An 8,988-nucleotide genomic window follows, 5' to 3' on the forward strand; every position below is an offset into this window, starting at 1 on the left:
CATGTAAGCCTGATGGACAAATTGGCACATATATCTGTAGTTCATTTGCAGTAACTGGAGGCCCTGGTGTGCTCATTTTCTCTCTTTCCTTATCTGCCTCTTTCTCTCTCAAATAAATAAATACAACTGTAAAACTTCTAGCTGGGTGTGGAAGCACACTCCTGTAATACAAGCACTCAGGAGGCAGAACCAGGAGGACTAAGAGTTTAAGGCCAGCCTGGGCTTCATGAGGCCCAACTCAAGAGACCAAAAACCAGGTGAGATGGGACAAATCACCACATCTGAGCATAGGAACATATATAACACCAAAGAAGATAAATGTCACAGGTCAAAACATAGGCTCTAGATAGGTGTGGTGGCACATTCCTTTAATCTCAGCACAGGGAGGCAGAGGTAGAAGGATCTCTGTGAGTTCGAGGCCGCCCTGAGACTACATGGTGAATTTTGAGTCAGCATGGGCTTGAATGAGACCCTACCTCTGCCTCCCAAGTGCTGGCTTATATATATATGTGTGTGTGTGTGTGTGTGTGTGTGTGTGTGTGTGTGTGTGTGTGTAGGTATATATATATATTTTTTTTTGTAAGTAGAGAGGGGGAATGAGAGAGAGAATGGGCATGCCAGGGCCTCCTGCCACTGTAAACAAACTCCAGATGCCTGTGCCACTTTATGCATCTAACTTTACATGGATACTCGGGAATCAAACCCAGGGCATCAGGCTTTATAAGCAAGTGCCTTTAACCACTGAACCATCTCTCCAGCCTGCCCCCTCCACACACATACCATGTCTGTATTCCTGCATCAGGAGGATAAGGAAGTCCACATGTCATGCTGAGGTGGTCTGGAAGAATCAATTTTGCAGAGGACTAGCGGGGCCTATAAATATAAGGATCAAGAATGGTTATTAGCAGGCTGGAGAGATGGCTTTTGCCTGCAAAGCCAAAGGACCTTGGTTCAATTCCCCAGAACTCATGTAAACCAGATGCATAAGGTGGTGCATGCATCTGGAGTTTGTTTGCAGTGGCTGAAAGCCCTGGTACACCCTGTCTCTCTCTTAAAAAAAAAGGTTATTATCCAGGTATGGTGGATCATGGCTTTAATCCCAGCACTCAGGAGGCAGAAGTAGGAGGATCATGGTGAGTTCAAGGCCACCCTGAGACTACATAATGAATTTCAGGTCAGCCTGGGCTAGAATGAAAACCTCCCTCAAAAACAAAACAAAACAAAAAAAACTTTCTACTTACTGGACAGACTAAAGGTCTTAAAGTTAGAAGAATATGTCAGGCTGTAGAGGCTAAATGCTCTGATTCATTTTAATAATTTATTATTGTCAGTTGTTTATTTAATCATAGAAACCATGGAATTTTATATAATTAGGAACAATTTTGTCTATTAGGTTACCTTTTATTTTATTTATTTATTTATTTTATGAGAAAGAGAATTGGTGCAACAAGGCCTCCAGCCACTGCAATTGAACTCCAGACATGTGTGCCACCTTGTGTGCATATGTGATCTTGTGCACATACATCACCTTATGTGTCTGGCTTACTTGGATTCTGGGAAGTTGAACCTGGGTTCTTAGACTTCACAGGAAAGCACCTTAACTGCTAAGCCATCTCTCCAGCCCTTAACTCATTTTTTTTTTTTTCGAGGTAGGGTCTCATTCTAACCCAGGCTGACCTGGAATTCACTATGGAGTCTCAGGGTGGCCTTGAACTCACAGTGATCCTCCTACCTCTGCCTCCCAAGTGCTGGGATTAAAGGTGTGCGCCACCATGCCCGGCCTAACTCATTTTTTTAATCAAACAAATAAGGATTTTTGTTTTGGTTTTGTTTTGTTTTTTCAAGGTAGGGTCTCGCTGTAGCTCAGACTGACCTGGAATTCACTGTGTAGTCTCAGGATGGCCTCGAACTCACGGCGATCCTCCTACCTCTGCCTCTTGAATATTGGAATTAAAGGTGTGCACCACCATGCCTGGCCAAGGTTTTTACCTAGTAGGAAACCATATGACATCAGAGCAATACCTAAGTATAGAGATTCAGGAGTTACATTGGATAAGTAACAGATTTATCCAATGGAAAAATATACAAACTTTGTAATTGAAGCTTTAGTTGTTAAGAGCAGAACATTACTTAAGAACCCTTAAACTGAGTGAGGTGTCACACACCTTTAATCCCAGCATTCAGGAGGCAGAGGTAGGAGGATCGCCGTGAGTTCGAGGCCATCCTGAGACTATATAGTGAATTTCAGGTCAGGCTGGGCTAGAGTGAGACCCTACCTCAATAAAACAAAAAGAAACCTGACTGTTATAAAGATGTTATATAAAACAAAATGGAGGCAATAAAAATCATAATTTTAGGGGCTGGACAGATGGTTTAGCTGTTAAGGCATTTGCCTACAAAGTCTTAGGACCTAGGTTTGATTCCCCAGGACCTACATAAGTGAGATGCACAAGGTGATTCACGCATTTAGAGTGGCTGGAGGCCTTGGCATGCCCATTCTCCCTCTCTCTCCCCCCTTCTCTCTCTGCATCTGTCTGAAATAACTGTTTTTTCATAAACATTGTTTATAAACAATTTTGTAAGCATCAGCAAGAGTATAACAATATCTAGGGAAGCTATTGTTATAAGCACAGGATTGGGTATTTTGGAAACATTATTAAGAGCAGAATCATATTTAACAAAATTTGAATTTTTTTTTTAGGTAGGGTCTCACTTTAGCCCAGGCTGACCTGGAACTCAGTGTACTCCCAGGCTAGCCTGGAACTCACAGTAATTCTCCTTCCTCTGCTTCTCCAGCACTGGGATTAAAAGCAGGCTGTACCATGCCTGGCTTAAATTTAATTTTTTTAACTTCATTTGCAAGGAGAGAATGGGTGCACAAGGGCCTTTACTCACTGTAAACAAATTCCAGATGCATGTACCACTTTGTGAATCAGGCTTTATGTGGGTACTGGGGAATCAAAGGGGTCATTAGGCATTGTAGGCATGTACCTTAACCCTCTGAACCATCTCTCCAGCCCAAATCTGAAGTGGTTTTTATTTTTTAAATTTTTTATTTTTCAAAGTAGGGTCTCACTCTAGCCAAGGTTGACCTGAAATTCACTATATAATCTCAGGGTAGCCTGGAACTCACAGTGATGCTCATATCTCTGCCTCTCAAGTTCTGGGATTAAATGCTGCGATTAAATGTACCACCATGCCTGGCCCAAATTTGAATTCTTCTTTTTTTGTTTATTTAATTTTTTTTTAATTTATTTGAGAGCGACAGAGAGAGAGAGAGGCAGAGAACGCGAGAGAGAATGGGTGTGCCAGGGCTTCCAGCCACTGCAAACGAACTCCAGATGTGTGCACCCCTTGTGCATCTGGCTAATGTGGGACCTGGGGAATCGATCCTCAAACTGGGGTCCTTAGGCTTCATAGGCAAGCACTTAACCGCTAAGCCAACTCTCCAGCCCTCAAATTTGAATTCTTGATTGTATAAATTTGATAACCTTTAATAATATAATCATGTCCTTTTTTTGTTTTTGTTTTTGTTTTTGCTTTTCAAGGTAGGCTCTCACTCTAGCCCAGGCTGACCTGGAAATCACTCTGTAGTCTCAGGGTGGCCTTGAACTCATGGCGATCCTCCTACCTCTGCCTCCCGAGTGCTGGGATTAAAGGCGTGCGCTACGACACCTGGCATAATCATGTCATTTTTTAAAAACAGTTTCATTTATTTGCAAGAAGAGGGAGATACAAAAGGAAAGAGATAGAAAGAATGGACACACTGGGGCCTCCAGCCACTGCAAACTCCAGACACATATGCCACTTTGTGCATCTGGCTTTGGATCGGTACTGGGGAATCAAACTTGGGTAGTTAGGCTTTATAGGCAAGCACTTTAATCACTAACTCATCTGTCCAGTACATATTTCTTTTTTAAAAAATTTTTTTCGTTTTATTTTTATTTATTTATTTGAGAGTGACAGAGAGAGAAAGAGGCAGAGCGAGAGAGAGAGAGAGAATGAGCATGCCAGAGCCTCCAGCCACTGCAAACTAACTCCAGACGCATGTGCCCCCTTTGTGCATCTGGTTTATGTGGGTTCTAAGGAATCAAGCCTCGAACTGGGGTCCTTAGGCTTCACAGGCAAGTGCTTAACCACTAAACCATCTCTCCAGCCCCCCATATTTCTTTCTTTTTTTAAGCTTTTAAATTTTTTTATTCTTTTACAACAAGTAAAAAAAAAATACAACAGAAATGCTTTTTGTAAGATACAATTACCTGTACAAATATAAAGTTTTCTAAACAATCACTGATATTATTCTAGTACTGACTATATATAACAAAGTGGTATTAACAATTTGTCCTCCCTTTTTTAAACTCATTCTGCTGATTAATTTTAAACTAACTGGTCACAGACTGAATTTGGGAACCAGGTGGCAAAATCACAACTTCATTCTGGTAATGAATACTATAAATTTGTAAGACTTAGATTTTTGGAATTTCCTAAGCATGAAAGTTATATGATAAATGAATGACAAATACATATATTACTGAAATTTGTTAAATAGTCTCAAAAAATTGTTTTTACATGCTTATGATACCATACAGCACTCACAAAGTTAAGTTTTAAATTTGGAAGTTTAAACTTATGAAGGCAATTTTAAAATCAAGAAGCCCACACTATTCCATGGCAAATGGTTTTAAAAGATGAAACTTGCTGAAGCTAATTCTATTCAGCACTTGTTTTGTTTAATACCAGGTGGCTGGGCTGTAAAGACAGATATTCTGGGGATAGAGCTCAGTAGTAATGTGCTTGCCTAAAAACAGATATTCTTTCACTTAAAAAAAAAATCAAGAAAATTCTGATTGTGAGTTTAATTTAAAGGAGACTCATTTCAAATATTCCTTGAATGGTAACTTATTGATTACACTGGTTGAATACATTCAATCAAAATGTAACCCCCACGCACACACTTTTTACTTAAATACTGTTCATCTGACAATCTGATACCAAATAGTGCCATTCTGCTGGAAAAATAACATTCCAAAAGGTCTGTGAGAGCAAAAGAAAAATCAGATCACCTATGATTACCTGCTTCTTAAATATAAGAATATAAGTTAAATTAATTTGATTTGTTTAAAAATAAAAACAATATATGCTAGCAGCATAAACTAAAACAATCAAAAAATTTTAGAAGGAAGCTAATGATAGATAGTTTAAAATAAAAATCATGAAATTATTGTTCTGAAAACAGAAATTTTAAAGTAAATGTGAGGGTCTCTAACCATTGGCTTCCCATCTCCGGAAGCCCAACTTTTCTGAGGGAATGCTTGGAGCAGAACCACAGGGAAGGCTTTGTGAGAACTGACCCTGGAGCCCACGGGGACAGAAGTGAAAGACAGTCCAGAAAGGAACCCCAGGCTCGGGAGAGAGCTCTCTCCCCAACACCAAGATAAACCACCACACCTTTACAAATACAAACCTTTAACTCTCTACATGTGGGAAGCCAACCTGCTCCTTCTTGATCTTCTTCTTTAGCACAACCTCAGCAGATTTCTCTGATTCAGATCGAGTCCTGATTGATCTTCTCTGTTGTTTCTTTTCTACTGAGCCTGTAGAACCAGACGATGCTTCAGGAGATGATGTGTTATGAGTGGGCTTTTCATTTCTCTGGTTTGGTGAAGAAATTATAAGTCTGTCTTGCCCTCTGACACTTATTTCTGTTTTATTACTAATTCCCTTTGTTGAATAAACAAACTGATCAATAAATTTCCCATCTCCTGTTGCATTCTGAAGAGCAAACACTTGTTCAATTTTCACAACTGGAGACATATTACCTTTCTGCAAATCCAGGCTCCCTTTGTGCATTGTAAGAGAGCTGGTAAGGACTTCCTTGCCGCTGCGGTGTTCCAGGCTATTTTAACAGGCGCTGGCTCTTCCTCTTCCATGCTCGTGTGCCGCTGGCTCTGTCTTCGCATCTCAGTACTTAGTGGGGAGGAGACGGCCACCCCAGCCCTGGACTGTTCTGATTGGGTATTCAGTATAGCTCTTGGTCTTCGGGGTTTTTTAACTTCAGTCTTGGAGGTCTTTTTTTCTTTTTTGCTTGAGATAATGCCTCTTCAGGCCGTTTATCAATATAGATGAACGTGTACTGTTCTATTCTTTCTTCCCGGGTCATTTTCAATGCTTTCTCTGCATGAGCAATGCCAATATCCCACTGGGCATGTTCTCTTTGAGGTCCGGGGTTTCCGAATCTTTTGTTTTTCAGAGTGATTGCTGGCTTGTTTGGTTGCCTCAGCCAGTAATTCATCATACTGTTTATGACCTTTATACTCCCATACCCGTTGTTCATGAACCCATGCCCTCTCTGGCTGGTTGCTAAAAAGCTGGACATGATATTCCCTGGCACCTCTTGTCTTAATCTTGGTATGGACCTCAAGCTGGGGATCACTTGAAACCATACAAGGTCACCAAGGATAGGTTCCCACCTTGGGCCAAACAAGATCACCAACCTGGAACTTAGCACCAGTAGATGCTTCTGTTGTTGGAGCAGAAGGCGTGCTGGCTGAACTGGGGCAGCATGTTTGAGTACTGGTTCTTCTCTTGGTTTTTCTAGTGTGGGGTCCACCCTCTCATTTGGTCTATTTTGCTCTTCTGATTCCGATTTGGGGATTTTGTGTGACCTGCGCTCTTCGGATCTACATGAGTCATGTTTGTTGCTTTTTTTTTTTTTTCTCTTCTCTTTTCAGCTCTCATGCTTGGACTTTGTGTGCTCACTTGCCTGGACTTCATTTAAAACATCTCCACGAAGAGAAGACAATTCCCTGCCATTCTGGGTCATTTTGGTTATTTTTAGTTTAATTTCAGGTGAGCCAGTCTTCTTTGGAATCACAGTTTGTGGTACTGAAGGAGGAGGTGGTGGCTGTGGAGGGGAGGGTTTTTCCAGGATTTTATGTGGTCTTGTGTTTGGAATTTCTTAATGGTAACAGTCAGTGGGACTAAAGTTTCTAGCTGCACCAAAGCCATTGGCTGACCCATTGGGATACTGATTATATGACGGTATTTGGTTTGAGTTTCATACAAGCTGATCGATGGTGGGTAGCCATTTGTAAGTGGAGGAAGGTCTTCTGTTGTAGGTGGGTATTGAAAGCCTTGTTGCAAGGTAGCTTCATGTGGTGTCTGGCCACCGTCTTCAACAATGTCGCCATCGTTATCAAAGGCGTCCTCCTGACGGATGTCGGCTGAGTCAAAGAGCTGGGGTGGCTGCTGCTTCCCATGATCCCTTGCAAGAAAGAGAAAGAAGTCCTTCGCTCTGCTCCAGCACCCGTAAATTCCCTTTCTCTCCTCGGGCCTTCAGTTTGTTCCATTCTCACTTGCGGCCGTGTCAGCAGGAGCACAGGAGGCTGCGTGGGGACGAGACCGAGCCAAGCTAGGCCGCAGAAATCCCCGAGCTAGATTTTCCAAGCGCCGGGCACCCCCGCCATGGCGGCCGGCACCGAGGAGGGCCGTGGCCCCACCGGCCGGGCACAGCGCGGAGCCTGGAGGCTGTTGGCGATGCGGTGGGAAAGCAAGACGGCGGGACCGGGGTCTCTGGTGGCTTGCCGGTTGTGTTATGAGCATGTAAGGACCAGCATATGGTCCAGGGCCAGTTTAGATAAGTTTTTTTGTGAGAGTAAAAATGCAAAGTCAAACCTTGTAAGCAAAAATTAAGACTAAGCTGTGTGTGGTGACATAGTGGAGATTAGCAGGTGTGTGTGTGGAACTCTAGATAAGTAGTGGAAAATATAAAAACCCCAGCTGCTCAGCAACCGTTGTCTCAGTCTTCCCAACACTATGACTGACTGAAAGGTTGCTCAGCAGTCCGGACCGAGACCTCCGCGAGACGCATCACCGATCCGAATTCATCTGCCAGACACGCTGTCCGAACGATCAAGACTTGGCTTGAAACACCGCGAACCGAGAGAAAAGTCGCAGCCGGACTCCGTGTTGTTGCCAGGTCATAAAGCGTCCGAGACATCGCAGCCCAAGTCTCGCGTTACTGCAGCTCGAGTCTCGCGATATCAAGTTGTATACATGTTAGACTTGTTAGAAATATTCTTGTGTTAGTAGTGATGAATATAATTTGGTTATATATTATATTAGCTATAATATTAGTTGTGATAGTTTGGACTTGCTTGTGTGTGACTTTCATCCCAGTAAACTCCTTTGCAAGTACACCAGTGTCTCCGTATCATTGGCCTTCGTGAGCGGAATCCTCTCAACCAATTATCTTTGAGAGTGCTCGCGACAGGTTGTCAGAGCGGGGCCTGCAGCCGGCGGCCCGGAAGGGACACGGGGTCCCGGGGCTCCACTCGGAATCCACGCGCCTGTCCGCGGCGCCCGCTGTACAACCCCTTCAGCCTTGGCCTCGGTCCCCGAGCTGCCAGCCTCCACAGCCCGCACAAAGCCGCCCCCCCAACTGGCTCCCTTATTTCTTTAAATACATATTTTTTTGTAATTTTTTATGACAGAGTGAGACAGAGAGAGAATTGGTGTGCTAAGGCCTCCAGCCACTGCTATTGAACTCCAGACATGTGTGCCACCTTGTATGGATATGCAACCTTGCACGCTTGGGTCACCTTTTGTGTCTGGCTTATGTGAGAACTGGAAAGTTAAACATGGGTCCTTAGGCTTCACAGGCAAGTTCCTGAACTGCTAAACCATCTCTCCAGCCCCTTTAAATACTTCTTAATCAGGAATTTAATAACCTTTGATCTGAACATTTGTTTAATTTTTATTTATTTATTTTTAGTTTTTCGAGGTAGGGTCCTTGGCTCGAGCTCGGGCTGATCTGGAATTCACTGTGTAGTCTCAGGGTGGCGTCGAACTCATGGCGATCCTCCTACCTCTGCCTCCTGAGTGCTGGGATTAAAGGGATGCACCACCACGCCTGGCTCATGAAAAAACAAAATAAATAAATATTTTTATTTTTATGTATGTATTTATTATTTGAGAGAGCAGGAGAAC

At 42.9% G+C, this 8,988-nt stretch overlaps 1 pseudogene; it reads right to left on the reverse strand.

The window, feature by feature from the left end:
• Positions 1–5,457: 5,457 nt before the first annotated feature.
• Positions 5,458–7,349, reverse strand: LOC101610175 (annotated as a pseudogene).
• Between the last annotated feature and the right edge of the window lie 1,639 nt (positions 7,350–8,988).

Source organism: Jaculus jaculus, chromosome 9, assembly GCF_020740685.1.
Source record: "Jaculus jaculus isolate mJacJac1 chromosome 9, mJacJac1.mat.Y.cur, whole genome shotgun sequence".
In the NCBI taxonomy this organism is placed as follows: domain Eukaryota; kingdom Metazoa; phylum Chordata; class Mammalia; order Rodentia; family Dipodidae; genus Jaculus; species Jaculus jaculus.